Source organism: Cavia porcellus, unplaced genomic scaffold, assembly GCF_034190915.1.
Source record: "Cavia porcellus strain 051 isolate PalLab524CR breed Dunkin Hartley unplaced genomic scaffold, mCavPor4.1 scaffold_4, whole genome shotgun sequence".
In the NCBI taxonomy this organism is placed as follows: Eukaryota; Metazoa; Chordata; class Mammalia; order Rodentia; family Caviidae; genus Cavia; species Cavia porcellus.
In genome coordinates this window covers 10852064-10874793 of record NW_026947487.1, presented here as the reverse complement: position 1 = coordinate 10874793, position 22730 = coordinate 10852064, and the positions used below count along the sequence as shown (strand labels likewise).

Below are 22730 nucleotides of genomic sequence, written 5' to 3'. Positions count from 1 at the left end.
TAAATGTTCACAAAATCTAATAGCTCTGGGAGACCAAGAGACAGGACTTTGGGCTTGTTTCAACCTGGCCCTCAACTTTGATGCCTTTCAGTCTCATGCAGTCCTAAAATGGGTAAACAGTTTCCCTTTCAAAGCTCAGAAAAAGGCTCAGACAGGTTAAGTACCGGTCAATTCCCAGCAAAACAGCCTGTAGAAGAAAACTTTGGTTCATGGAAACCTGTAAAATGGCAGGCGGCCCGGAAGTATTACTATTCAGGGTTAAATGAGTGGAGGCTCGGTTTGGGCCCTGCCTTACTGCAAAGCAAGCCTGGTGAGTGGCATCTCCAGGTTCAGCTCCAAATTGCAGCGCATCAGGTGTCCCAGACCCACGGGGTTAAGATCACGTGACACTGCTGGGTGGGGACTCTGCAGCCAGCCCACCCCACCCTGCCTGCTGGCGGGCGTGCACCTAGGGCCCTGTGCTGCCTTGCCCAGGCCTGTCTGGAGCTGGGGGCGCCTGGGGAGCGAAAGTGAGGCTTTGCAGGTTTGGTCCTAGCTGGTGAGTGTCAGAGGGAGGTGGGTGAAGCGGGGACTGCTGCTATCAGGAAGGGAAGGGAAGGGGCAGGGAAGAAGGAGGGACAGAGCAGAGCGAGGCCCCTCTGTCTGTTCCCGCGCTCTGTCGGGCTGGTCCCTTGCACCTGGCTTCTCTGAAGCTCTGGGTGCTGGAGCCGGGATCCTTTCCCCGCTGCTTCCAGTCTTACCGTGCCCACTTCACAAGCCAGTGCAGCCGCGGGGACGTGGGCTCAGCCCGCCCCCTAGGGGCCTGTAGTTTGAGCCCCAAGGATAGTGTTGACTGTAGAAAGCCCATTCCAGCTGGAGAAAATGGAGAGGGTCTGAAGCCAAGGTCATGCCTTTGTGCGGAGCCTTGTTACCCGGTGATCTCCCTCTGCTCACCCTGCGCGTCTCTGAGATGCTGATCTGCTGCAGGAAGAGCGGCCTTGTGTGTGCCAGCTGCCTCTGCCCTCCCGCATGGGGACTCGATCATGGTCATTTATGGGCAGCTTCCTCTGAGGCTGAGAGGTTTGATTCACTGAGGCTGCACTGGTTTCCATGGTTCCCTGACCATAGGAGCTGTGACTCTTGGCCCTAGCACCTGCAGGTAAGGAGCAGATGCCCATCCGAGGTTGCCAGCAGGGTGGGGGCAGTTTGGGCTGGGCTGGGCTAGGCGGAGGTGGGTGCTTCAGAGTGCCTCAGCTGAACTTGGTTCTGAATTTTCTCCTTACAAGGAAGCTTTGTAATTGGCCTTTCCTGCATGTGGTGTTTGAGCTCCAGGTGCTGACCTGAAACCCTTGTGGTTGTGATTTTGTTATGGTGCTCCCAAGTACAAGGTGGATGCTGTTTTCAGTGTTTCCCTACATCATTCTTTAATACATGCAGCCAACATGAATATCAGGCCCCACTCAGCAGATAAAGAGAAATGATGTGAGATTAGTTCAGTGTCTGCTGCTACCCTTGATTGTGCTGGGATTTGGATCTAGAAAGGATCATCCCAGGGATCATGTTGTTTCTCATCCCTCCTGCTTTGGGAAAGTGGGCAGTATAAACCTCTCTATGGCTTTAGACACCAGGTGTAGAATTAAATATGCATGGGTTGAACCATAGACATAGCATTTACAGAAACCATAAATTAGCTTACATACATCCTCCATGATATGCTGTCCTGTGATCGACATAAAATGAGTAGCAAATTATTTATAAGCTGATGCTCAATATTAGAGTCCTTTTAAAGTCAACAACAGCATAGTATTACAGTTGTAGAAGCTGAGACTGTGTTTACATTCAGCTCTGCTACTTGAGGATTGAATGACCATGGTGAACTACTGATGTGTCTCAAAGTCTTGAGTCTTCACATCTTTAAATTGGTTTGCTTTCATAGAAGAAGAATTTACAACACCATAGGATCTGGCACGCATGGTATGCAGACAGGGTTACTGTCTATAAATCAGGCTCCTGTGTTTGGTATGTTTTTATTTTTTAGCTTGGATTAGTGTAGTGGTGGCTCAGCCTGGCACCTTCAGCTGCAGTTTTTCAGAGACATTCTATAAAATACTTGCTTCCATGTATGAACACTCACACCTGTGTGTATGTGCATATAAACATATGCATGCATACACACATGGCCTAAAACATCTACACTTGAAATATAAGAACTGAGTGAATTCTGTCTTGTTTAATGAGAACTCATTTCTTTTAGTATAACAATCACTAACTTTAAAGCTGGAGAAACTTCAAGGTGAATTTTAAAACTACTTTTGCAAACTAGGCAGAAGTATTGCCATAACACCTAAGAGTTGCAAAGTAAAGAAAATGAATTGACTGTGCTACTTATTTTCCTATGAGATTCTTAGAAACTAGAATATGATCTGCGAAACTGTTACAAATATCAACTGGAGTCTTAGTTAAGCACGTCTGTATTGACTGTCTTCTCTGATGTGGTTTTATGGATGTTGGTAAATGCAAAAATAAGTCATCCAGTGAATCATTTCCAAAATACAATGTTGATGTAGAATAACATGTTTTAAACATCTGTTCAGGGCTTAGCCACAGTGTTTGTTTAAAAAAAGAAGATGCTGTAAGACCCATATTTATAAAAAAGAATCTGTTATGTGGAAAACCAACCAAATGCTCATCAATAAGAGATGGTTAAACTGTAGCATGCACAGATGCTCCTGGGTTTACAAGAGGTGTTATATCTGAATAAACCCATTTTGAGTTGGAAATATTATATCAGGAGTGCATTTGAGGTTTGGGGTAGAGCCTAGAGAGAGATAGAATGTGTCTCACTTTTGTGAGATTCTGGCTTTGATCCTCAGCACCCTTCTTGTGCACCCATGCACACTCATGCACACACACACACACACACACACACACACACACACACACAGATTCACTGCTTCACGTGCCCTATCAGAGATCTTACCTTAGCAACCTAGAGCTCTGTAGCACATTCCTTTTTCTCCTTTGCAGTCGCTTGACTGACTAGGATTGTAGTTTACAACCAACCTTTGAAGGAGACGCAGTATCTTACCCCATATTGGTAGTCTAGGGAAAAGCTGTAAGTACAGTTTCTACTGAATGCATGTACCTTTTGTACCACTGTAGGGTTGCAAATCATAAATGATGCCATCTAGAGTTGGAGACCATCTGTCTTCAGAGTGGAGTGAATATGCAGCTATTGAAACAACATGTTATTTATATAGGAATGCAAAATGGACCACTGAGATACCTTCTCCTCCAGGGCAAGAATTTTGTCTGTTCTGATCACCCTGTAGGGGCTCCTCGAGCAATACTTACTACTCAGTGGGTGCTCAGTAAATGATAGTTTTAATGGTTGGATGAGTGAATGTTGTTCATTTTGAGGCAAAGCAAAGTATTGGAAAATGGATATAGTCACTGCTTATGCCTTTCTTCCTGTTTCCCTTTTTTCTTTTCCTTGTCCTTTTCATTTTCCTTTTTCTCAGTGCCAGGAATTGAACCCAGGGCCTGGTGCATGCTTGCCAGGTTCTGTACACCTGACCTCTGGGCTATATGCACACCCCACCATGTGTGTGCTTAACCCAGTGTCTTAGTTACTTTTTACTCGTTGCTGAGATAAAATACCTGAAGCCCAAATTTGGGAAAGGAAAGGTTTATTTCTTACAGTTTTTGGAGATTTCAGTCCACACTCAGTTGACTCCAAGGCAGGCAGGCATGGCTGGGCTTCATGGCAGCTGCAAACAGTAAACAGGGACAGGCAAAGAGCAAGACACACCTTCTTCCTGCCATTACATCACATCCTGGCTCCACCCCTTTGTGGGTGGAGCACTGACACCATCAATCCAAGCACCAGACAATGAACGAATAACAAATGCACAATTCAAACTCACGAGGCCTGGGGGACACAGACATAAACCATGACACTGAGTGTGTGTAGTCAACATCTGTATACATAGAAGACATTAGCTGGCTTTGGGGAGGAACTGGAGGATGGGGACTGAGGTAGTGAAAGGTAAGTAGGGTTTCCTTTTGTTTTCTTTTATACTATAGCACACTGTCTGCATGGACTAATTAAATATAAATTTAATAGATTCTGACTGATGTGAGTTTGGAATTCCACTCCCCTTTGCTACGTACTTCTCACTGTCTTGGTGAAGCACCTATAGCCTTCTGAGAGAATAATAATAGTGTTGAGGGAGCAGCGTGGAGTCTGTCTGCTGCATGGAATTCCTGGGTGATGAACACTGCATCACCTGCCTGTGGGTGCCCATGAGAGAGCTCTTGCTGATGTCATCTGGGCCCTGTTTCCATGACCTCTGCACTATATGCAGAGCATAAGCCTTCTCAGGAGCTCTGTGTAAGTCTCAGGAGGAATCCATGGCTGTAGTATGAGTCACTGGTGAATTTATAATTTCCTCCCTGTCGAGGCCAGTCTCAAAGTAGATAATGTTCATGTCCACATGGGTGCTCCCTCTCTTTGAGACTCATTTGACAGGTACTTTCAAAGTTCTGATCTCTTACAGTCAAGGCCATTTTGACAAGTGGGCTACAGAGTGCAGGAGGGCCCATGACAGTATAGGCAGGGAAGAGTTCTGTGGATGTTGACTTCCTAAATGTACTTCAGTATCACAGGTGTCCCACGTTTTAATTTTTTTTTCTTTTGTACCAGGGATTGAACTCACGACCTTGCATTTGCCAAGCAGACACTTAACGTCGCTGAAATAAACTCATAGCCCCCAAAAGTGTTAATATTAGGCCATATTTTCATTCTCTCTCTGTGTTTTGCTGTGTTTGATGACACCACTTAAATTGTGGACATTGTGCCACTTTCCTGTTACCTATTTTTTTCCAATTTTTATATTTTTTCCAAGTTACTGGTAATTTTGGGATAGACATCAACTTGGTTCCTTATGGATTCTTCAAGTGCAACATAGGAGGCTAGTAATATTTTTATATATTTTTAAGTTGTCTTTAAACTTTTAATGCATGTCCCTTTCTAAGACTTGGGTGTTCATTTCCTTCATCTTTGACTATCCTGGTAAACTGAAGGTAGCATCCAGTTTCTATTGCAGACTCCACAGACACTGATCCTTCTGTACTTAGACAGGATTAGCATAAATAGCAGTAAAGGTAAAGGTGTTGCCTATTCCATGATGTACATACAGGAGTTTATAAGTATAAATTACACTATGTTAGTTATTTAATCTACAGAATCCCATTAGGTTTGCATTGTTTGTAACCCACTATAACAATAACATTAATCATACTACTTTTTCTTTAATATTTCTATTTTCTTTCTCGCTTCCCTCCCTTCCTTGTTTCCTTCCTTTCTTGAGGTGATAAGGATCAAACCCAGGGCCCTAGACAATTACTCTAGACAATTATGCTAAATAGTTATGCTTCTAGACAATTACTCTACCTCAGAGAGACATTAGTAGTAAAAGAAGAAGAAAGAAGAAAAAACAAGACCACTCATAATCATGTCTTAACACAGGTTAGACAAGAGTATATTGGAGACCACAAAAATGACCAAATTCCCTCCCCTCCTGGGTCATGTGAGTGCCCACTGCTCCTCCACCTCTTGTAGTTATGGCATTGGTTTGTTGTTCTGGTATTAAGACTTAGTAGGACACACAGTCATCAAGTTATGTCTCCTTCAGACATAGTCCAAGGCAAAGCCCCGCTTCTTTGAATGCTTTCCCAGTCCACCCAAGTTACAGACATGTGTCAGAGCCTTGCCCTCTCACTGAGTTCAGCATGTTGTGCCTTCTCCCCTCTGAAATGCCCAGAGTTCAGCCAAGGTTGTGGCATTTGTGATTTGGTTATGGACGGATAGAACTTTCCCAGAGTCTTACATAGTAAAGGAAATACAGCATTTTATAATCAAATGGGAACTCACATTATAGAGAACCTGGAAAAAGCACAAAGATGCCGAGAACAAAATTATTGTTTCTTGATAACCCCATAATCTAGGAACAGTCATAGTGCACATTCACGGGTAGCTCAAGGGTCTGTATCTGTATACCAATGATGGTGAAGCTATAGAATGCATGTTACTTGTTTTTCTTTTAAGACAAAAGATATGAATGTATGAGTTTTTTTTCCTAACCTAAAACCTTAGTATTCAGATTTAATTTCAGTGTTAGCACTTCCCAATAAATAAGTGGGTTTTGCCATTGTTCATCTGTATCTACACCTGCTTTTCCAGCTCACTCTGTTATGTACTAATGTCCTCTCTGGATAGTGTTTGTTGTTTTCGGAGGTTGTTTTGTCTTGTTTTGTTGAGACCAGTTCTTGCTATGCAGTTCAGGCTGGCCTTGAACTCATGGTGAGTCTCCTGCTTCTGCCTCTCTGCCATACTGGCAGAGTGCCACTGCTCAACCCAGCCCCTGTATAGTTTTGAATCCTGCTGTGTTTGTTTACTATATTATGAATATTTTCTTATCTGCTCTTTGTTAAGTATATTTCTAAATGTTAAACAGTATCTTCTTGAGACTTAAGATAACTGTTCATGAATTGCTCTATCCACATTGATCATTTTCAGACATTGTTTTTTTAAACAAATGTTTCTAGAAAAGTCTGTACATTCAAAAATTCTTGACTGAAAAATAATCAGGCAGTAACACTCACAGACTAAGCATAATCTGGGACTCTGTGGGCATTTGCTGCACTGTGGGGAGTTGGCCACAGCTCCCTACACATTTATTTCTGTCCTTCTTACAGCAGAAGAGAGATAGCCTTTTACTAACAGGGCTGCCTTTACAGTCACTATGTGGAGGGCGGGAGAGGGACAGTTGCCGGGGAGTCAACAAGGATTGTGCACGAGGCCACACCCTCATGCATGTGTAGGAACTAAAGCTTCTAGAAGACATACCTTCTGGACAGTGCCTACCAAGCAGTTTTGTGAAAAACCCCTCAAGTAAGCATTTGTGAATCAATAGATGATAATACAACAACTAACATTATAAAATTTTTTTAATAAAATAAAATACCTTCTCCCCAAAACAAATACAAACACTTATAATCCCTTACATTATACACTTGTGTTTGTGTTCCTGTCCTGCAAACATTTCTTGAGGATCTGTCTTTGCTGGGCACTGTCATAGGCACTGGAGTTTACATTATGGAGCATGAAATAAACCCAAAGAAATGTAAGATGCCAATGAGTAATAAAACCACAGTGCAAAGTAATAAAGCAGAGAGAGGGGCAGAGAATAAAGACCTTTTTGTTATTTTAGATAAAGTCTATTAGCAAATATAAGTTAAGATGTCTCTCTGGTTCATTGTGATGGTTGATCCTAAATGTTCTTGTAGCTTCAATATTGTGAGCATCTGAGTAGATGCCCCTTTGGGTGCTCTCTGAATTTTCTTCTGAGCACATTTTTGTATGCTATTGATGTAGGGGAATGAAATTCTTAGCGTATTAAATGTCCGGTATGAGTTGGTGTTCTCTAAAACTGAAGAATGAATTTTAGGAACAACAGTGGTGAGGAGCAGTATATATTTATTGAGAGAAAGAGGGCTTCTGAGAGTTAGAAGGGGTCTTGACTGGGTTGCCAAAGGCTCTCGTCTTTTTAGGGACTTTTATAGAGCAAAACAACGAGGCGAGAGGGGTCCAAGATGGGGAAAGCACAGAAACGTCCTGCTGTCTATATCAACCAACACCTTTTCTGGGGTCCGATGAGCGTTGGCATCGGGCGCCTTAACCTGGGGTTGGGTTCATCCCCCATTGCCAGTTCTGCTTACCAAAAGTGGCCCACTAGGCACTCGCATTCCATGCCTGGCTCCACGCGGGGGGTGGGGGAGGGGTAACACTCAAGGGTGTATGGACAAACGAACGACAGATGGGGCCCGAGGTCACAGCCATCGCTATTGTCCTTGCGGTAGTAGTGCCAGGAGTGCCGAGGAGGTCATGGGAGAGCGGGTCATGGCACACCCGATGACGCCTGCTCGCAAGGTTGACAGCACCTTGGCCCGCAGTCCCGACCTGCCCCCAACACCTGTCGGCCACCGGCCCGGAACACCTCACGGAACACCGAGACACCTAGACCGACACCACCCACCCGACCTGCCCACCCACCAACCAGCAGGACTAAGACAACGCAACCCGCCCCCCCTTTCCTCCCTCGTCCTTCAGACCCTGTTCCATCCCCCAAAAAATGGGGGGCGAGGGGGGAGAGCGAGGGGAGCGGGATAAGGAGGCGAGCCGGAGGAGGAGATGGAGGAGCGGGAGTAGGAAGGCAGAGGGAGCGAAGGAGGAGAGAGAGAGAGAGAGCCGGAGAGGGGGAACGCGCCCCACAGAGCTGGTGGTGGACTGGGGAGCAGAAGGAGATGAGCAGTAGACGGAGACAGGGCTACCCAGGAGGTCACAGAGCCAGAGGGACATTGGGTTCAAACCAACTCCCCCCTCCCCCGCCAAGCGGCAATGTGGGGGAGATGACCGGGCATGGCACGCCACCCGGAGCGGCAGGGGCTCAGGATGGGTGAGGACAACAAAGACGCCGCCCCACCTCTCAGCCCAGCCGCCAGGCCCCCTCGGCCCTCACACCAATCTGCCTCCGGAGGAGGGGAGGCGGGGCCTCGGGACCCACTGACAGCGCTGGGAGCACTCAGAGATACTCCACGTAGCCCTGGGTATCTGCACGCAAAGTCGAATGCCACCTAGGCGTCCTGTAGGCTCGGGGTGCGGTCTCACAAGCGCCATGGGCATCGATGCAAGATCAAACCCAACGGAGGGGGCACGCATTTCTCCGGACCCGCGTGAGTCTCGAGGGACCCCCATGTTACAGCCCACCAGCAGCAGAGGCTCTCCTCCCCGCCTCTGTTGCCTTGTCTGCTGGGTTGGCTGCACTTCGGGGCACGAGCGGGAGGTTGTGGGGAGGAGGTCGGCTGGCTGGCAGGCCAGCCCTCCCCCTCCCCCTCCCCCCGGCTCCTTCTCTCACCCCCACACCGCCGTCCTGGTCCGCTTTCCAATGCCTCTTCTGCCCCTGTGTGTTCCTTCAGTGCTTCCGCCCTCCAGCTCCAGGTACTTAGCTCATCCCGGCGCAGCGGTTTAAAGACCGCCTGGGGGTGGACACTCCGCAGGCCTTAGGGTCTGGGCGGCGGGGGGGAGGGGGTGTCGCGCTCGGGGCTCTTGGGGGCCCTTGTTGAACAAGTGTTGGACTTTATCATGAGCTTGGACTTTAACCCAAGTGCGACTATTGAGATAATCACGTGATTTTTGTTTTGGCTCTGTTGATGTGGTGTATTACATTTATTGATTTGCATCTGTTAAACCATCTCTGCATTCTTGGAATAGATCCCATTTGGTCATGCTGTATAATCTTCTTGATGATTTGCCGCATTTCATTTGCCAATATTTTATTGAGAATCTTTTCAATGTTCACTAGTAAGATTGGCCTATTGTTCTCCTCTTTGATTGGCTCTTTCTCTGGTTTTGATATCAGAGTGATATTTGCCTCCAGGAATGAGTTAGAGAGCATTGCTTCTCTTTCAATTTCATTGAAGATTTTAAAGAGTATTGGCATCAAATCTCCTCTTGTAGAATTCTACCATGAATCCATCAGGACCTGGACTTTCCTTTGTTGCTAAGTTTTTAATCATGTTTTCACTTTCAATAACTGGTATTGGATTATTCAAAATTGTTATATCTTCTTCTCTGAGCTTTGGTAGTTCATAGGTTTCTAGAAATCTGTCTGTTTCCTCTGTTTTTTTCCACCCTATGTGAGCAGATATTTTCAAAATGGGTGTCCATGATCTTTTGAATTTCCATGGAATCTGTAGTCATTTCCCTCTTTTCAGTCCTTATTGCATGAATTTGTTTTTTCTTCCTTTTTCTTGATAAGGTTGACTAGAAGTTTACCAATTTTGTTTATTCTCTCAAAATACCAGCTCTTTCATTCATTATTTCTTTGTATATTTTAAAGTTTCAATTACATTAATTTCTGTTCTGACCTTTAGAATTTTCTGTCTTCTATGAGCTTTGAGTTTGACTTGCTCTTCTTTTTTCTTGAAGTTTGAGATGCAACATTAGTTTGCTCATTTGTTCTTGTTCTGTTTTCTTGATGTGACAATTTGTTGCTATATACTTCCCTCTAGGCACCACTTTCATTGCATCCCACAGGTTACAGTATGTTGTGTTCACATTTTCATTGAATTGTAAGGGTTGCTTTATTTCTTCTTTAATTTCTCCTGTAATCCACTGGTTTTTCAGAAGGTTGTTATTTAATTTCCATGTATTTATGTAGATTTTGCAATTTTTTGCCATTTCCAATTTCAGTGTGCTATGATCTGATATTATGCATGGGATAATGTCAGTTACTTTACATTTACTTAAGAATGTTTTATGGCTTAATATATGGTCTATTTTGCAGAATGCCCCATGTGCAGCTCAGAAGAATGTGTATTTTTATGTGGTTGGGTGGAACACTATCTTAAAATCTACCATGTCCATTTGCTCACAGACTTGATTCAGTTCTATTATTTCTTTGTGACTTTTTGTCTAGTTGATCTATCTTTTTGTGGCAGTATGGTATTAACGTCCCCTATTACAATTGTGTTCTTGTGTATTTGATTTTTCATGTCCATTATTATTTGTCTTATATAGAGGGGTGCTCCTGTATTTGATGCACACCCATATACACACAAACACACACACACACTTCTTCTTCTTGAAGTTTTCCACTAACAAGTATGTAGCGACCTTTTATATATATTTTAATGATCTAAGGTTTGGAAGTTCATATTGTTTGCAAACGGAATAGCTACCCTTGCTTTTTTTCTGGGTTGCTGTTATGTGGAATACCATTTTCTATTCTTTGAGTTTTAATCTTTGAGCTTCCTTTAGAATCAGATGTGTTTGTTGAATACAGCATATTGTGGGGTCCTGTTGCTTGGTCCCTTCTGTCAACCTATTTTGTTTGATAGGTGAATTGAGGCCACTTACATTTATGGATATAACTGGTATGTACTGCCTCAACTTTGTCATGTTATGTCCCTATCATTTGTTTCTGCTCCCCGCCCCTTTGTTTGATTACTTGCCCAGTTGTTTGTTTCTGTTGTTTTTCTGGACATTGTGGTCCCTTTTATTCCTAAAGTGTATGTTTCAGTACTCTTTCTAGGGTTGGTTTGGTGCACATGAATTTCTTCAGTTGTTCTTTGTCATGGAAGTATCTCATTTCTCCATTAAATTTGAAAGACAGTTTTTCTGGGTTCATCAGTCCAGATTGAAAGTTGTTTTCTTTCAGGGCTTGAAATATTTCACTCCCAGCTCCTCTTGACTTGAGGGTTTGTGCTGAAAAGTCTTCCATGATTCTGATGTGCTTTGATAGGTGAGTTGTGTCTTTTCTCTAACAGATTTTAGTATACTACATTTATTTTGTATGTCTGAGATCCAAATTATTATATGTCTGAGTGTAGATTTGTGTTGGTTGTGACTGTTTGGCATTTATTTATCTCACTTATCTATATATCAGATTTTTACTCCTGCATCTTCATTGATATCTACTAGTTTTATATTGTTTCTGTTGGAGTCATCTTGAAGCTGCTGGATTGTCATTTCATGCTGCCTTGTTTTTAAAATTTCTACTATTTCATGACCACTAACTGCAATCCTGTCCTCAACATCTGAAATTCTCTCTTCAGCTTCATTTAAACTATTTTGCCAGACTTCAATAGAAATTTTTGTTTCTTGGATGTCTCTGAATTTGTTTCTGCTTCTTTTCTGCATTGTCCATTCAAGATTTCAATCAATTTTGGAGACAGGGATTTTGAAAAGCGTCTTCATCTTAGGGACAAAGTACTGATCCAGAGGTAGAGCATACTTGAAAGAGGCAGGTTATTGGAAAAGCATATCTCCTTCTATGACTCTTCCTTGTCTTCTGCTTCCTGGATGCCAGGTCTCTGCCATGGTCTTTCTGCCTTGGAGCTAGCTGACCATGACTGAAACTGAGCCAATATAACCACACTCTCTTTTAAATTACAAGTGTTGGATATTGTGTTTCAGTGCAAGAAAGAGACTAGAACAAAAGATCCCAGAGGAAAAGAGTAGTAAATAAAGCACAATAGTTTATGGAAGTATCTAAACAAAGACAGGGTCTTACTTGTAATCACTCTTACCCCACTCAGTACTTCAGGGAATGAATTACAGTGCACTTTGACTCCGCATTGTGGTAATTAGGAAGATGTGCAATCCCACCTTTTGTAAATCTGTGTGCTTTTTAGTATTTTGATCCAGCAAAAGGATTCTGGGTGGGCACTAATGATACAGTAAGAAAAAAAAAAAAAAAAAAAAAAAACGCCTCATTTCATTATACCATGCATTGAAACCTAGGTAATTTCTATGACTTAAAAAGTTGTGTCTTCTCCCCATCAGTAAGAAAGTAATTCAAATGCAGCAAACAGTATCAGGATGTTCTCTAATATTCATTTATGATATCATATACTTGATAGCAAATCCTTTCTACAGATTGAACCCTTAATCCTAAAACTGCTTCCTTCTCTCCTACAAGCTTCTGGTGTCAGATTGTATTTGTCTGTGCTTTTTGATCCTCCTTTTATGTTTTTCACATAAATCTTCCCTTGCATCTAATAAATTTGCTCAACTGACTCATAGAATTCAAGACAATACTTAGATTTACAGTTATGGAGTTATAATCTTTTCATAAGGGTGATGATATTGATGGAAGATAAAAAATAATTATAGCTAAGAAAATATGTAGCATTTATTTGGAATTGAGCATAATACTAAAGCATTATATGATAGATTTATACCTCATCCCAAAGACATGGATTTATTATTCTACAAAAATATAATTTAATCTATTAAATAGAAAAAGATACAAACATAAGCGGTTAGCATAAATAGTGTAAATGTATTGCATAAAGCAATCACATTAAATTAATTTTCAATACTTACAATTGTATTTCGCATTACAGGATGCTATATATGTATAACACAACTCATAATTTAATATAGCAAAATATGAAGTATGTAAATAACCAATTTTTAATGCAAAATGGCATATTAGAAATCACTATTTCAAGTAAAATTCCAAGTTATTTTTAAGAAAAAGAATACATGAAATTTATTTAAACCCTTGGTATGATATCTAATATTAGTGTAAAGGTTGTTCTATGATATTAGTTTTATTTTTCTTTACTGTCTTTGATTTCTATAATCATAAGAAAAAGTGTTTAGTTTGAAATAAAAAAATCTATTTTATATTTACATTAAAGTACCATAAAATGTCCATACTAATAACTTTGATGAATTATTTTGGTAAAATATTTTCATAAATATAAAATATATGAATGGATGTTTAATGCAGTAAAATATTTTATAATTATTATTTTGATATTTAAAAGAGTATAATATTAATTTTTTGAATCCTTATTAGGAATTAATTACTAAATTAAACATTAATTTTTAATATGCAAATCTTTCTTAATTTTAAAAATGCTACAAGATAGGTTTTGTTTTTATTCCTGCTTACAGGCTTGCCTAAAACCACATAGGGTTTTAAAAAATCTATATCTGCATTCCCTTACCACAATGATATCATGTATTGAGCATCTCATTCTTAAAACAGTAAATATTGCTCATTATATTCGTAGTTATTGAGATTTCTAGGAAATAAATTCATTTTAAAGTTTTGCCAAAAATGATGACAATGTTTGAACATTTAGTATTTATGTGATTATAAAATGTTAAAGTGAAATCTTAATGATAATACAGTGATTGGATTTTTTATTCTCAAAGATATTTATCTGAATTACTCAGAACCATAGGAGTTACAGCCACTACATCCCCTGATTAGCTTGTATTTACTACATAGTTTTACATAAAAAACCTGTGAAATACAGAAAATGCCATCTGTTTTGATTTAAAGGCACAAGTTCCTTATTATTAAAAAGTTCTTTTGTAGGGGGTCAATCACTAATCTGTATGTTACCAGTAATTTAAGTCAAAAGATAATGTTACTGTTTCTAAGTCAAATATTGTCTCTTCTTTGTAACACTCATTGCAAAAAATCTTAGTCATAATTTTTATTTTAAGGAATGTAACAACACCTTGATCACTTTCCCAATTTAATAGTTCACTTTCCTATTTCCTCGACAGTGTGTATTACTTATTTTTTTAATAATCACATAGAACCTAGTATTTGATGCTTTGGTAACTTTTATATATCATTTTTATCTGTCACTATTAAGTCATAAAATCATGGATAAAAATAAGTTTTTGGTTTCTTTCACAGTACTTATGCAGGTTTACAGACTCACCACATAATTACTGAATGAATCATGATAGGAACTTTTAATTAGCTGCTTTTCTAAGATGCCAGAAAAGGAATCTATTTGTGATATTGAGTTAGAAATATACACAAAGTCAAAGCTGCTGCCTTTTTGTGACAAGGTATACAAGTTCAAAATCTCAGAGGACGCAAGGGCTTTTCATTAGAGAAAAAGCCCATTCATTATGAGAAATAAAATTTATGTTGATGACTTATATGACAAGTTTATACTGTTGAAATTTATTAGCTCATTATTATAACTTTGAACTGATTTTTAAATGTTTTTCACATAGTAAAACTATTTTAGTTCAAATAAATTTCTGAAAGTCAAAATTTCATTGGAATGAATAAAATGTAAAAATCTATTTTGTTGACTATATTTAAAATTTAAAAAGTTAAGCACAATGTAAAATAATATGGACAGTTCAAAAATGTAATGTTTTAGTTCACACTAACTGGCAGAAAAAAGATGAATTTCAGGTTGAAACCACATTACACACATGTACCATGCATATGATATCTGCTATTTTAGACCTATAGTGCCTTAGAAGTACATAGCACAGATGTCTCATTACTGAAAGTTTACTCTTGAACTTTGCTCATAAGCAGTACATTAATTATTAGAAAAAGGATGACAGTAACTTGTCACATTAACCACTGTATTTCATTATTTGTAGTAGTAATTTGTAAAAAAAAATAAAATGAAAGAGAAAAGCAATAGACTATTTCCTTGAGATGGATTTTGAAATCATTGCAAAGGAATTTAAAATTTTAAAATGAGTAAGCTTTGACCTTAATAATATTGTTTAAGAACTTTTCTCATGTTCAAAAACTATATTTTTTGTTTTTAATGAGTTTTTAAAACATTATGCAAAGAAAATGTAAAGTTTTCGAGTTTTATTTTTGGCATTTATGTTAGTTTCACCATACCCATTTTCTAATATGGTTAGATGATTGTAAATAACATTCATTAAAAGAGATACAATCTAATAACAATGCAGAGCAATTGAAAAAATATATAATCATAGAAATAAGGTTTTTTCTGGAAGGAGAAAGTTGGAAATAAATTTTACTTGAATTATCAATACCAATCAAAGTAAAACCAAAAACATTGGAAATATTAAAATCAGGCCAGTTGCCTTTTCTGTAATGTCATGAATTGGTCTCCATTTATGTCTTCAAACAAGCAGGACTGTACTTTTAAAAAAGCAACCCAATATTTAATCCATTCTGCCAGAACCTTTAATACTGCATGTCCATGGAAAAGTGCTCAAACGACTGTGGCACCTGGTGAAAGAGAGCCTAACTGTCTTATTAAACCATTGCAGGTGGCTGTATTTATTTACTGGTAAAAGATGTGAGCAAAATAAGGAAACTTACCTGGACAACGGATACAAAATGTGCATTTAGGTCATTATAAGATTAAAATATGTGTGGGAGACAGGTTTAGTAAAAAATCATTCTTTTTACCTTTATTAAAAAACAGCTGAGGTCAGACTATAATTTAATATGCTATTTTTAACATTTAAATGAAACTTTAAGCAAGTAGGAAAGCAATCATTTCAATTTCTATTTAAATGTTATTATAATTTATATTTTAAGCAAAGACTGTGAAGACATTTTTCAGTTTGATAAATGAGTTCATCACCTACAAAATATCTTACTTAATATAAATAATGCTAACATATATTTTCTGTATTTAGCATCTTTGATCAATATCTCTTTTCTATAATATGTAATATGTCTCAGGATAGGACCTGCCCCCAGTGGAGATTACAAAAATAATGCCAAGAGACTACAAGTTATATGAAATTCCTAGAGAAATCAAATTTTTTAGGTGATTAAGTTAATCTTTTTATTTTGTAAACAGCAAACGAATTAAGGAAAAATGTTTCCATTAACATAGATTCATCTATATCATATTTTGTTCACTTGACTAGGTATATGAATTATATTTTGTGCTTTAATTCTATTTAAATTACATATCAATACATTCATTATAATTACCTGTAGTTTCTTTACCATACTTATTTCAAGCCTACCGTTAGGCTCAGCTTACTTTTCACTTGCTGGAAGTCAATGATGGAAAGGCACTGACCAGTTTACTGTCCTGGAAAGCCTTTCATCATTATTACAAAGCCAAGGGTGGACCTCTCTTTTAGGGAAACTGTCCTATGATTCACCATTTTCCCTGCAGAATTCACTTAGAATTCTGTATCACCAAACACTCTCAATTAAGAGTGATCATTACTTCTCTTTTTAAAAAATGTTTATTTTGAGTGTGTTACCACTACTACATAGAGTAGTTTCCAATTTTTTAGAGCATTGTTGCTGTTATTGTTCCCTTCTTTTCCTAACTGGCTATTAGTTTTGAACAAGATAAGATAAACTAGGTCTATGAAATCAATTATCATGTGGATAGTACCTATTTATGAAATAAATGAATCAAAAAGAGGAGGTATTTTACTGCATTTTTCATATATTGTATCCTGATTTTTAGCTTTATTTCTGGATTATTCCTGTATTTTTTCTTCCTCCTCCTTTCACATAGATTCCTGGCAAATATTTATTAATTAAGACTTTATGAACTCATAATTTACTTGTATTGCTAATTATTACTTTTCAAACAGGAATTAAGGAATGTATATTAAATATAAAAAACTTTTAATAGTGAATATAATTTAAAAGCCAATTTATTCCAGAAAGACAAAGTTGATTTGCTTGTTTTAGAGAACTACAGATTAACATCTTAAAATGAGCTATTTACAATTAATATCTATATCCTCTGCAAAATAATGATTAAAAGGAAAAATCAGTTGGATTTTTAACAGTCTAGTAAACTTCTAAATTTTGATATTTGACCTGGAAGCTATTAAAGTAATAAATTTTGTTTTTCATGTCTAATTATCTTCCTCACTTGTTCATCAGATACCTGATCATGAAATACATGTAGAAAAGAGAAATAACAGTGTTCTTCCTAAAAGTAAAATATATATGTAGAATAATTTAGAAGGGTTCAGCTGCATTTTCAGAAAGTGTTTAAGATAACTCTAAGTCTTTAGTATTTATTCAGTTTTCTAATATTATAATACACAAAATTAAGAAAGAATATCATTTATATATTATCCTGTTCTTTGGAGTATGGGTTGAAAGCAATAACTATTTTATTTTACTCATTAGCTAGGTGAGATTAGGCAAGAAACTAACCTTTCAAGGTTCATTTCCTCTCAGATATAATCAGATTAAAAATAGTAACTTTCATAGAATTGCAAAATAAAAATGTAAAGAAAATATTTAATGTTTTACTTAAAAAGATATTGCTTTACTTTTATAGTTTATCTTAATATTTTTGAATTTAATTCATAGATGTGAGCAAGGACATTTTATTATTAACTATCATATGAAAGGTGAAGAAAAAAGGGTGTAGAAACCAAACTGAACATAGAGATCCTATGTTAAGATTAAAATTATTGTTTAATAGGTTTTAATATAATTTCAATATAACATTTTATTTGTAATAAAAATATGAATATCTGAATTTTAAAAAATCTAATAGATTGCCAATTTTGTTATATTTATTCTTAAAATATTTTTATACACATGAAAATATTATTTAAGTTATAGGCTGAATTTCAAAGAGTTTAGCATGTGGTAACTATGTGTAGTAGTCTCTTGTGTTTTGTTCTACTACATTGTTACAGATAATAAAAAATAATATTCAAGAAATAGTAAATCTCAACTTAAGAAGGAAAATTTCTGCATAACTACGGCATTAGGAAAATTTCTTCTTATACAAAATAATATAATTTTGTTAGTGTTCTGTCATGGCAAAAAAAATTGGGCCATCAAAGAGGAAGAGTTTTATTTTGTTTTGGTTCATGGTTTCAGTGATTCAGTCCATGAGCATTTATTTCAATTGTTTCCCATCCCATGGTGAGACAGAACACCATAGTCGAAGGTGTAGAAGAGAAAAACCCACTCCCATGCAAGCAGCAGTGTGGGAGCAGGAAGAGGCGGGATTCCAATGCATGCTCTAAGACTGTGCCACCTATTGTCTGATCCCTCCAGCTAGAGCCTTCCTATTAATAGTTCATTCAGGAATGAGGGTGGTTCGTTAGAATGCTGCCTGCGTGGTCTGTTCACTGCCCTAGGACCCAATCTCTACAGTTTCTGCATTGTGGATCATAACTAAATTTTCTCAGATAAAAATGGAAAAGTTTCCTCTTCCATGTTTTACTCATTTCATTTCACACTGTTAAAATTACTTTAAAATTTTGTTTCTCTCTTGAAAAATACGAGTAAATTTTTGTAATTATTTTTGTCTATGATGACTTGTTTTGTTTGACTCCCAGGTAGATTAGTAATCATAGCCCCACTGCTTATGTCATTTATAAGAAAAAATTGTTATTCTAACTCTTTGCTTCTTTTTATTTCATAGAGAATATTGTTAATCTTCACTCAGATTTTTCGCATGTCCATGTTTATTGAGGCTGTGAGGACCTTGTACCTGGTTTACCTTCAGTCTATCTCCTCTCCCCCTTTCCCTGGCCCCTGCTACCCTGATTCCCAGGAGATTGATCCTCTTATATCAATATACTCATGTATTATTCATTTAATTTTTACCTTGTCTTACTCATATGAGAGATGCCACCCAGTATTTGTTTGTGTATTTGATTTATATCATTCAACACCTCTTCTCCAGATGCATCCATTTTCCTACAAATGTCTCAAACTTCATCAACCTAAGTCCTTCAATGGAGTTTAGGGGGTATTCTATGTAGAGTATCATGTCATCTGCAAACAATGATAATTTAACTTCTTCTTTTCCTATCTTTACCCCTTTTATTTCTCTCTCTTGTCTGGCTAGTACTTCCAGTACTATATTAAATAGGATTGGAGATAAAGGACATCCTTGTCTTGTGCCTGATTTTAAAGTAAAAGCTTTCAATTTTTGGCCATTTAATATTATGCTGCCTGTTGGTTTGTCATAAATGGCCTTTATTATATTGAGGTAAAGACCATCTATTCCAAATTTCTGTAAAGTTCTTATCATGAATGAATGTTGGACCTTATCGAAGACTTTTTCTGCATCTATAGAAATGATCATGTGATTCTTTCTTTTGGCTTTATTGATATGGTGGATTACATTGATTGATTTACATATGTTGAACCATCCTTGCATTCCTGGTATGAATCCCACTTGGTCATGGTGTATAATCTTCTTGAAGATTTGCTGCATCCTATTTGCCAATATTTTATTGAGGATTTTTGCATCTGTGTTCATTAGGGAGATCGGTCATAGTTCCTTTTTTAGTTGGGTCTTTCTCAGGTTTTGGTACTAGAGTAATATTTGCTTCCAGGAATGACTTAGGAAGGATTGCTTCCCTTTCAATTTCATTGACTAGTTTGAGGAGTGTCAGCATTAGCTCTTCTTTGTATTTCTTGTAGAATTCTGCAGTGAATCCATCTGGACCTGGGCTCTTCTTTGTAGGTAAGGACTTAATTACATTTTTCAATTTCATTAACAGAGATTGGGTTATTCAGTATTATTACATTCTCTTGATCTAGCTTTGGTACTTCATATGTTTCTAAGAATCTGTCTATTTCTTCTGTGTTATCAAATCTTTGAGAGTAGAGGTTTTCAAAATAGGTGTTGATGATCTTCTGTATTTCTGTAAAGTCTGTAGTGGTTTCACCTTTTTCATTTCTTATTGCATGAATTTGAGCTTTTTCTTCCCTTTTTTTACTAAGGTTGGCTAGGGGCTTATTGATTTTATTTATTCTTTCAAAGGACCAACTCTTTGATTCGTTGATTCTTTGGATTGTTTTCTTAGTCTCTATTGCATTGATTTCTGCTCTGATTTTTATAATTTCGTCTCTCCTTTTGGCTTTGGGCTTGACTTGCTCTTCTTTTTCTAGCTGTTTGAGGTGTAGCATCAAGTTATTTATTTGTATTCATTCTGTTTCCTGATGTGGGAACTCATATGCAATAAATTTTCCTCTGAGTACCCCTTTCATTGCATCCCACAGATTCTGGTAAGTTGTATCTGCATTTTCATTTTCTTGTAGGTATTGTTTAATTTCTTCTATGACCCACTGATTACTCAAAAGTGTGTTATTCAGTTTTCATGTGTTTGTGGGATTTTTGCAGTACCTTTTATCATTAATTTCTAATTTCAGAGCGCTATGATCCGATAACGTGCAAGGGATGATTTCAACTCTTTTGCATTTGTTTAAATATGTTCTGTGAGCTAATGTATGGTCTATTTTAGAGAATGATCCATGTACTGCTGAGAAGAATGTGTATTCTGATCTTGTTGGGTGGAACATTCTGTATATGTCTATCAAGTCCATTTGTTCACAGGTGTGATTCAGTTCTGTTATTTCTTTGCTCATTTTCTGTCTGGTTGATCTGTCCCTTGGTGTCAATGGCGTATTAAGGTCTCCTGTTACAATTGTGTTACTGATAATTTGAGTTTTCATTTCTGTTAATAGTTGTTTTATATAACTGGGTGCTCTGGAGTTTGGTGCATATATATTTAAGATAGTTATCTCTTCCTCTTGGAGTTTTCGCCTTACAAGTATGTAGTGACCTTCTTTATCCTTTATGGTCATTGTTGGTTTAAAGTTCACGTTGTCTGCAAACAGAATGGCTACTCCTGCCTTTTTTTGGATTCCTGCTGCATGGAGAATTGTTTTCCATCCTTTGACTTTCTGTCTGTGAGTATCCTTCTGGGTTAGATGGGTTTCCTGTAAACAGCATATGGTTGGATTTTGTTTCTTGATCCATTCTGCTAGTCTGTTTCTTTTGATTGGTGCATCGAGACCATTTACATTAATGGTTATTACTGTTAAATGCTGGTTTATTGTTGACATGTTATCTCTCTGCTGTTGCATCTTTATCTTTCTGTTCTGTTTAATTATTTGCTTTGCTTACTGGTTTTTTCCTTTGTGTATCTAAACTGTCTTTCAATATTTTTTGCAGGGTTGGTTTGGTGTTCATGAAGTTCTTCAGCTGTTCTTTGTCATGGAAGTATCGTATTTCACCATCAATTTTGAATGATAGTTTTTCAGGATACATCAGTCTAGGTTGGAAATCATTTTGCTTTAGGATCTGGAATACTTGACTCCATGCTCTTCTTGACTTTATTGTTTGTGCTGAGAAGTCTGCTGTGATTCTGATAGGTTTTTCTTTATAAGTGATCTGTCTTTTCTCTCTGACAGCTTTTAATAATCTATTCTTGTATTGGATTTCTGGGATGGTTATTATTATATGTCTGGGTGTAGTTTTATTTTGGTTATGACTATTTGGAGTTCTATATGCTTCACTGATCCTGATGTCAATTTCTGATCTCATGCTTGGGAAATTTTCAGCTATTACTTCTCTAAATATCCTCTTCACATCCTTTATGTTGTCTCCTTTTTTTTTCATTAATCCCTATCAATCTCATGTTATTTTTCTTTGCATCATCTTGCAGTTGTTGGATTGTTATTTCCTGATTCCTTGTTATTTTTAAAAGATCTTTCCTTTCCTGTTCATTAGCTGCGATCCTGTCTTCAAGGTCTGAAATTCTATCTTCACTTTCATTGAGGCAGTTTTTACAACTTTCAGTGGAAATTTTTATTTCCTGTATATCTCTGTGCATCTGCATTGTGTATTCTGTTTGTTTCTTATATTGCTTGTCTAGGGATTCTATCTTTTTGTTTAGTTCCTCCAATTTTTTAACTGTGTTTTCTTTAGATATATTCAGAATCTCTTCCATTTCTTTTATCATTTCTTCTTTTATCTGGGAGATTATTTTGAGTTTGAATTCCTTTAAAGCTTCCTGGAGTTGCTTGTTAATTTCAGTAGCTATTATGTCCAATATTTGAGGTGAATGGCATATATTTTCTTCTGTATACATCGCTCTTAGGGTTTCTTGAGATGGACTGGAGATTTGAGGCTGTAATTTGGTCTTTTGTTTTGTCATTTTCCTATATTTCTGTGTTTCAAGTGTTGTTTGAAATCTTCCTCAGGGTCTGTTGGAAATCCACTTCTATGTTCTCAGCTTCTGGGACTCTGGCACCCAGTTACCCCAATCCACTGGGCCTGTAGAACCAATAGAACTCCATAGTTCCAGATAAGCTGTGCTTCAGGGACACTGTGCACCCACCTGCTTGTTGGAAGCTCCATAGTTCTCCAAGTGCAGCCAGGGTGGGGAGGCGGATGTAGATGCCTCAAACCCACTAATCCACTTCACTGCACCCTGAAGCCTGGAGGGTCCCGAACAATCTGGGCTTTGGGCAGAGTGCACCAAGCACTCACCGCAGGCCACGGGGCCTCTGGAACCTGTGATGGTCCCCTGCTTGCTGAGATATCCACAGTCCTCCAGACACATGGGGAGGCAGATGCAGGCGCCCCAGATCTGCCCAGCCCTTCCTCTG

General features: G+C 38.0%; 1 long non-coding RNA gene across 3 annotated transcripts in view; it reads left to right on the top strand.

The window, feature by feature from the left end:
- Nucleotides 1-281: 281 nt before the first annotated feature.
- Nucleotides 282-22730, top strand: part of LOC134475660 (uncharacterized) — a 48688-nt gene continuing 26239 nt past the window's right edge. For 2 of the 3 annotated variants that reach the window (XR_010046842.1, XR_010046840.1), the window contains exon 1: nucleotides 8100-8775. This is a non-coding gene — a long non-coding RNA (uncharacterized LOC134475660). Of the gene's footprint in view, nucleotides 539-966; nucleotides 1139-8099; nucleotides 8776-22730 lie in introns of those variants that run through there. The other variant, XR_010046841.1, reaches the window with a different exon arrangement.